Consider the following 9,342-nt stretch of genomic DNA (forward strand, 5'->3'; position numbering starts at 1 on the left):
ATAAGCATATTGATATCCTTACAAAAAAATAAGGATCAAATATGGTTTGAGGTAACATGTTTAAAAAAAGGGGCAGACTAGATGGGCCAAGTGGTTCTTATCTGCCGTCAAATTCTATGTTTCTAAGGACCCGGGCAGGCCGTGGGGGATCGGATGGCCATATACTGCTGTAATACATTGCAGTAGTGTATGGCCAGCTTAAGGCTTACTACACCTTTCCAACAATGTCGCATGATCCCTTTAAAGACCACAAATGATGCAGCCACTGGACGCTCCTGGCCTTGTGGCACAAGTCACTTTAAATCCCAGCCAAACATATTACCAGTACCCTTTCTCATTTATGCTACATAGGTGTTCTTTCAAATGTTGCTAATTTTAGCTTTCCATGTCTTAATTACTCATAAGAATGTAGGGAATTATAGTGATGGTCTGTATTGCCATCATCAATGTTGTGCATTGTTAATACCACGGCTGAAATGTACCTATGTATTTGCAATATACAGATAAGAGTTTCACCGGCTGTGCTTTTCGGACATCTTGGCTGATGCATTAATGAAGCAAATAATGGTTTATACATGACCATGATCATGTATAAAACTGCTATAGAACAGCCCTAGTTACATAGGCTAGACTGACTGCTAGAGAAAGCCTCAGTGACTATGACAGGAGGGCTGTTGGAAGTACTTTCATCAGCAGCTTCAGTAACTATGGCAACACAACCAGTATTGGTGTCTATGTAAGGTTAGCATGGACCACCAGAGGGCGATAGCCAATATCCATGCCTTAATACAAAACGAGTAAGGCTAACGAGGTAAGCACCTGCAGATCTGTCCTCTGCAGCCGGTGCCATAAATAAAATGTCCCTAAAAGAAGAAGGCGCCCGATTCATAGTTGTACGCAAATGCTGCTGCAGAAACGATTTTCTACTCAGAAGATTTGGGAAAATATGCTGATGTTAAAGACACCCACCACATCCCTCACAGATACCAGCTACAGTGTACACAAACATCAACGCAAATAAGGCAAGCATCAAACTCCTGAATAAGAAAATTCCCAAGACCAAAGGCCAAGGGAAAATAACAGGCGCTTAACTAGAGGTGCTTTTCAGGGTGTAAGCTGCTGCTCAAGGGGGGATAGTCAGTCCCCACCACCAGAAAACACAAGAGCAAATCACGCCAAGGCGTGTGAGCAGCGCTAAATAAGATGACACACACCAAGTTACAAATGTAATAATATTTTACTTAATAATATTAAAATAAAAAAAAAACAACAACGTATATTGGGGTACAATACAACAATACAAAATTACACAGTAAAAACAATATAGGTACCATAGAAAACAGTTCCTCACATCACAAGCTGGGATAAATATGACTGTGATGAGTCCAGTTGGACGGGGGAAATGTATCACGTGATAATACGGAAGTGGGGAAGAAAAAAGGAAAAAAATATTTTAGGATTAGAGGTAAGTGCACGTTACCATTTGGTGGATGATCTGTGTAGTAACCACGGGTGGTAGTTGGAATCCTCACCCGGGTGGATGATGATTGGTGGAGAGTGCTGTCGATTGGCTTCCGCTAATGATGTAACCCCCTGTAGATTAATTGATCTTCTTATTCGGGGGGGGGGGGGGATGGATTACCCCAACAATTTCCCAATAAGCGGTGTCCGCCAAAGGGTCGACAGGAATAACTCGGAGAGATGGTGGAGCAATGTCCTCCTGTTGGAGATGGCAAGCTGGAATTATGCCGCTGGATGTCTTCCAGGAGAGACTGTAGCCACCAAACACAATTGAGGGACTGCGGTGATAAGCAGGGTTTTTCAAATGGATAAATCCGTGGATCAACGTGTACCAGTGGAGGGGTCAATCAAAGTACAGTATCCCACACTTGGAGTGAAGAACTGGGGGTCTGCCTGACGCGTTTCACTGCCAACTGCAGCTTTATCAAAGGTATCTGGCAGTGACTGGGGTATGGGTATAAATACCCCTTTGATGAGCCCATAGATTACAGGTGTGTGCATCAGACATAAGAACAATCACATAAGGTAAATTACACCTGTAATCTATGGGCTCATCAAAGGGGTATTTATACCCATACCCCAGTCACTGCCAGATACCTTTGATAAAGCTGCAGTTGGCAGTGAAACGCGTCAGGCAGACCCCCAGTTCTTCACTCCAAGTGTGGGATACTGTACTTTGATTGACCCCTCCACTGGTACACGTTGATCCACGGATTTATCCATTTGAAAAACCCTGCTTATCACCGCAGTCCCTCAATTGTGTTTGGTGGCTACAGTCTCTCCTGGAAGACATCCAGCGGCATAATTCCAGCTTGCCATCTCCAACAGGAGGACATTGCTCCACCATCTCTCCGAGTTATTCCTGTCGACCCTTTGGCGGACACCGCTTATTGGGAAATTGTTGGGGTAATCCATCCCCCCCCCCCCCGAATAAGAAGATCAATTAATCTACAGGGGGTTACATCATTAGCGGAAGCCAATCGACAGCACTCTCCACCAATCATCATCCACCCGGGTGAGGATTCCAACTACCACCCGTGGTTACTACACAGATCATCCACCAAATGGTAACGTGCACTTACCTCTAATCCTAAAATATTTTTTTCCTTTTTTCTTCCCCACTTCCGTATTATCACGTGATACATTTCCCCCGTCCAACTGGACTCATCACAGTCATATTTATCCCAGCTTGTGATGTGAGGAACTGTTTTCTATGGTACCTATATTGTTTTTACTGTGTAATTTTGTATTGTTGTATTGTACCCCAATATACGTTGTTTTTTTTTAATTTTAATATTATTAAGTAAAATATTATTACATTTGTAACTTGGTGTGTGTCATCTTATTTAGCGCTGCTCACACGCCTTGGCGTGATTTGCTCTCAAACTCCTGAATGGCTACCGTGTGCACAAGCATCAGCCCAAATAAGGCAAACACCAAACTACTCAATGGCTACCGTGTGCACAAGCATCAACGCAAATAAGGCAAACACCAAACTCCTGAATGAGTCTTTGGTCAACTAAGACACTTGAGATGTTCAGGCCCAGGTGATCAGTCAGGTGACGGAGCATACAGCGTGCCATGCACATTTTATGAGTTCAGTGGTGCCCAGTGCCCAGGCAATGTTCTACAAAACACTGGAGAGAGGTCAAGTGATCAGATGATACAAACTTCATTGCATATGTGGGGGAAATATGCCAGCCATTGTCATTCCCTTATAAAGTACAGCTAATACTAAACTCTGCTTAATAGTACGGAGTGATCATCACCGTATGTGGCGGCATGTCCGCTTGTTTTTATTTTATTGCGGTCAACCAACAGAGGAACGCACATAGAAACAAAAGCCCAATACAGACCATTTAAAAAATAAAAACACTTGCAAGTAAAAGGAAAACAACAAGAGAGGTGGATAATGGAAGGTGGGCGGAACTATGAAGGGTAGGGTAAGAAAAGGAAGGGAATACAAGAACCATTAAATAACAAGAAAAGATGACAGCATAGGGCAGGGCTGGGCAACACCGGCCATCCAGATGTTAATGAACTACACATCCCAGGATGCTTTGCATTAGTTTTGCTATGTGGCCATGCTGAAACTGATGCAAGGCATGCTGGGATGTGTAGTTCATCAACATCTGGAGGGCCGGTGTTGCCCAGCCCTGGCATAGGGGGTTGAATACATTTCTTTTACTTTTCTTTTTACTGATGGGTCCACGCATTAAGTTAATACTGAGGAGGAAGGTGATGAGGGTCTACACAAAAGTACCCAAACTTGGGTTAAAACCTGGTCTTAATCATGGAGATAATATATTATAAAACATTGCTGCAACATGTCAAAACTGGGTCTTTAGTGCAGAGGGAAGAGCTCTTTTCGTAAATTAGAGCAATCATGGTTTTCACCACTGCCAAAATGTGCACGTCCAATGTTTTAGAAAATGTACTTAGGGGAGAATAGCAACAAAAATATCCAGGGATCTGCTGGTAATGGTGTCCCTAAGAGAGAATTCAGTAGGCCATGAACCAAGAAGGGGACAATATTCGGACAGGTCAACCCTATATGGATAATCAAACCCCTGCAGCCACACCTCTGCCAACAGTCGGATGAGGAGGACAGGAACATTTTATTAAGTTTCTCAGGTATAGAATAATAGTGAGAATACATTTTGTATGCAGTCTCTTTCATTTTGGCTGCAATAGAGCTCTTGGCTATGCCCAGTCATGTGTTGTCCCATTCTTCATCGTCCGGAGGAGGATAGTGCAAGCAGGAGGGTGTATAGCTGGAAGACCAAACTCTCAGATAAGAGGTAATGTTTACACAGACTCTCAAAATGGGTGAGGACAAAAATTATGAATTTAAAGGAATTCAAAAGGGTTAATTATCTGGGATGGGGTTTTCTGTTGTAGCGTAGACAGGTGATTGTTCAAAATAGGGTAAAGTTGGGAGGTAAAGGCTCCCCATACACTGAGCCGATTTGGTCCGATTTCGGACCATTGCAACCAATCGGGCCGTTAAATCGGACCAAATCAACTGTCCCTGACATGCCGTCCGGTCCGATGGAACCCATGCATATCGGATCCGAGCAGGTCGTCCGACCACCCATCCTGGGACTTCCCTCCTGGCAGCGAGACGGCACAGGAAGCAGAGACGCATGCGATCCATCACAACAAATTGTGACGGATCGCATGGGTCCCGGTGGCTCGCAGGGTATCAGGTGTCCATACACTGCTGCGAGACATCGCAGCAGTGTATGGGCACCTTAAGATTCAGTTTGAGAGTAGCAATCCCAGAGTTTGGCTTTAAAATTCATAGTAGGGAGCAGTTTAGACGCAGAGGATCGGTGTACAGAAAGTAGGCCACATAGGGCAGTAAAGTCTGGGAGATTAACATAAGCCGATTCACTGTCAAACCAGGAAGTAGCGCCAGGCACAGGAGGGGGCGGGGGCTAGGAGGCAATAATTTGCTAAAATTGGGAGGCCAGGTAGAAGTTTCAGGTCAGGAAGACCTTTCCCACCTCCTGAGACTGTCCTCCCCAGGGTTTCAGCTACAATTCATGGGGGTCCAAATAAAGCGGATAAGGGCTTTTGAATATTATTAAGGAAAATAAGAATAGCTACTAATATATAGCTAATATTCATCATAAAGGATATGATCCTACCCAGCAACAAAAACATTTGTTGATTTCATGATGATTTTCTAGAAAAAAAGAAGAGGTGGGAAATTCTCATGAAAGAGAGAATCATGACGGGAGGTCAGATAAACCCCCAAATATTTGATATTTTGGGTTGTCATCTGATGTTAAAATTAGTCCTTAGGTTCTCGGCTTCACGAGGGGCCTCCGACTTGGAAGAGTTAATGTTATATAGCCAGAGACGGCGCTGTAAGGACTGAAGGACAGGAAAAAGTTAGGGAGGAAGTTCGCTGGTTGGGTCAGGGATTGAAGAATATCACCAGCAAAGCGAGAACTCTTGGGATTGGTATGGCCCACTTGCACACCACATATATCAGGATGGGATCTAATTTTAGAAGCATACGACTCAATTATAATGGCAAATATTGGGGGTGGGGGATAAGGGGCACTCTTGTTGAGTGGCATTACAAATATGGACTGGACCAGAACATATCACCATCAATAGGGGCTGAAGCAGAAGGGGCAGAATATAAAGCTGTGAGGCCCGTGAGAAAGTCAACAGACATGCCAAAGGCCTCAAGAATCACTTTTACGAAACTCAAGGAGATCATTTCATAAGCTTTTTCAGCATCTAAAGAAAGTAAGATAGTAGGGGATCTGACACTCTCTGAGGAAGCCGCCGATTTGATATAGGCGGAGAAACGTGTAAGCGATTTTTGTCTTCTGGTACCAGTTACTCCCCCAGTGATGACCAGCACGGAACCAAACAAGGCAGTGGAGTGCTAACCAAGCCAGGAGCCACCTGCACTACTAAAAAACATCCCTGGGGTTGCCATTTGTGTTCTTTATTGCCAATCTGGCCGAGGCCATCATCCCTGACTTTTGGGAAAGTGATAAATATAACACAGGACAGTAGTAACAATTTTTGGTACTTGTGTAGTTTGGCGGCGCCCATCGCATCGCATACCATAAGGCATGCGATGGTATGCGATGCGACGCGATATTGTACAATGCCATACAATTTTTAAATTGTATGACATTGTATATGGCATACAATGCCATACAATGCGATGCGATGCGATTAAACATTGTATAAGCACCCTAATGGGTGCTTACAATGTTAAATGCACCCCCATGCCAGCCCCCCACTATAAACGTGAACCCAAAGCGTGGCGAGCCCGCGAGGGGAGGCGGTACACGTCCTCCGACCTTTTATATACCCCCACTATCCACGTCGGCATGGAGTTGAGAATAGAAAGTGTGGCGAGCGCAGCGAGCCACCGAGCCCGAAGCGTGGCGAGCCCCGCGAGGGGACGCGGATACCTTCACAGGTATCGGAGTCCCCTCGCGGGCTTCACAGGTATCCGCGTCCGCTCGCCACACTTCGAGCTCACCACACTTTCTGTTCCCATCTCCACGCCGACGTGGATAGTGGGGGTATGAAAAGGTCGGAGGACGCGTACCGCTGCCCCTCGCCACGCTTCGGGTTCACGTTTATAGCCGGGGGGTGGCGTGGGGGTGCATTTAACATTGTAAGCACCCATTAGGGTGCTTATACAATCTTTCATCACATAGGGGGCAAAAACCGCGTCGCATCGCATGCCATCGGGTGCATGGCATGCGTTGCGATTAAAACATCGTGCGATGGAGATCGGGGGCGCCGCCAAAATACACAAGTACCCAATTTTTTATAATATCTTGCTGACTAATCAGGACTGTATTTGGACAACTTACTACTAACCTGTCTACTCATTTCATCTAATGGAGTTTATTGCATGCACATACTAACCAACCTAAAACCGCTATAAGGACCTACTATTTTGTCGTAAGTTACTAACAGTACTAATAATGATGGCCATAGCGAATTCCGAATGAGATTGGTTTGATCTTATTAGATTTTAAATTACTTTCATATTTTATGCTTATTTTTGTATTAAAATTAGTTTTCTATTTTAGCGCAGTCTGTCTTTCCTTTTCTAGTAGGGGATCTCCGGGAGTTTGAGATGTGAATAAGACCAACAGTCCATCTAATGAGACACCTTGTCTGGCTACTCGGAATAAACCATAAATGATCATAATGGATAAGGGAAGGAAGAAATGAGTTCAGGATGTTCTTGGTATTAAGATGATCCACACAGGGGGTTATTTTGGTTCAATCGCTCTGACAAATTATTTCTGAGATGGACAAAACCATGTGCACTGCAGGGGGGCAGATGTCAAATGTGCAGAGAGAATTAGATTTGGGTGAGTTATTTTGTTGGGATGCAGTTACAATCCCGGCGTTCAGAATCCCGACGTTCAGAATCCCGACGCCGGAATCCCGACGTTCAGAATCCCGACGTTCAGAATCCCGACGTTCAGAATCCCGACGTTCAGAATCCCGACCGCCGAAATGCCGACACATTCTCCCTCCGTGGGTGTCCACGACACCTCTGGAGGAAGAATAAATTAGTGTGCCAAGCGTAGTGAGCGCAGCGGGCCCGCAAGGGGGGGCGATCCTCGTCCCCCCCCTTGTCGGCATCTCGGCTGTCGGGATTCCGGCGTCTGGATTCTGAATGCCGGGATCCCGACCGCCGGGATTCAATACTGAATCCATTTTGTTTCTGTGCAGGGAAAATATGGACTGCTTTATTTTTACACTGCAATATAGATCTCAAGTAAAACCCCACCCAAATCTAACTCTCTCTGCACAAGTAACATCTGCCCCACCTGCAGTGCACATGGTTTTGTCCACATAAGAAGGAATTTGTCAGAAAGAGTGAACCAAAATAACCCCCACAGTCCTTTGGGAGAGTTTTGGCATGTAAGATTTTGAAAGGAAGTCAGAAATCAGATCAGGGTGGGTCAAAGGAGATGAGGCGGGAGATTGTACAGGTGAGTGCAATAAGCCTGAAAGGCACTGTGACTGTGGGGATTTAGGATCGATATGAAATTGTTTGGGGCCCTGGTAGATGAAAGTCATGCTGCAAAAATGTTGTCCACCTTGACTCCTTTCTCATAGACGGACTGGAAAACTATTTAAGGCTGTTGCCGAATGTCTTTTGTTATGAGAGCAGTGGCTGTCACAGAGGACGGGCTGCCTGCCACAATTGAGAGCCACATGTAGTGGACCAAGGTGAATGTAGAGTTATTGCACACTAGAACAGTCGTGTACTGATCACGGTGACCAACATCTTAGTAACTTCAAAATGAGAGTTACCTTTTTTTCTCTGTCAACAATTTTTACATCATATTGAAAGTGTTATACAAGGCACAATCTCTGACGAGATAGGACTGGAAAGAAGAAGACATTTATGCTACAGAGTCCAACTGCGTTGTAGTGTACAGTGCGCTCTGAAGATACCTGCACTCACTCCATGTAACATATCCATGCTCGTAGCTCCTTGACACATGTACGTACTCTGCACATACCCCATCATGTCTCTATGACGTTTCTACACCCTCAGCATGAACAGCATCTGTGGCCTATCTAAACCATTGCAGTCTATCAAACCTGTGATGTAAACCTCAGTGTCTATGACGCCTGTGGCTAAAGTGCATCACTGAATCTATACTGGTCTTGTACCAGCTGCATGGCGTGTCTACACACATAACGTGTCCCACGCCCACGGCTTATCTACGCACTTACAGCTTACCTTCCGCTTGATATATAAATGCCCTCAGTGCAACCCCTATGGTCATAGATCCACACCCTCGGCACATACCTAATATACTGTGACACATGTAGGCTTTTCACATTTAGCCATGGAACGAACACATGCCGATATGGGACCTTATTCTGGTTGACTCGCAAGGCTGCGTACACCCAGTAATGAAAGTTATACGCAAGCATTAGATTGACGGGTATGTGAGCAACATAACTTTATCACTTTTTTTGGATTGCTATATTGAAATAGATCAACATGGCCAGCAAATAAGTGTTCACAGGGCTCACGCTCCAGGCACACTGTTATCATCTAACTCTATGCCCACTTGGATGGTAAAGTATGAACCAAGTCAGTCAAAAGCAAAAAAAAGTGTGTCGGCCTTGTGACTGTCAATCACATTCCTAGTGACCCAACGCTTGCGTCTATCTTTTATTACTGTCGATCTAGACGCTGTCGACTATCTTTAGGTGTCCAACTAGACGCATTTGACTAAGCGTGGTTGATATAGACTCTGTCGGCAGGATACAATACACGCTCTATGGGCCTTA

Source organism: Crinia signifera, chromosome 19 (genome assembly GCF_055691185.1).
Source record: "Crinia signifera chromosome 19, ASM5569118v1, whole genome shotgun sequence".
Taxonomy (NCBI): domain Eukaryota; kingdom Metazoa; phylum Chordata; class Amphibia; order Anura; family Myobatrachidae; genus Crinia; species Crinia signifera.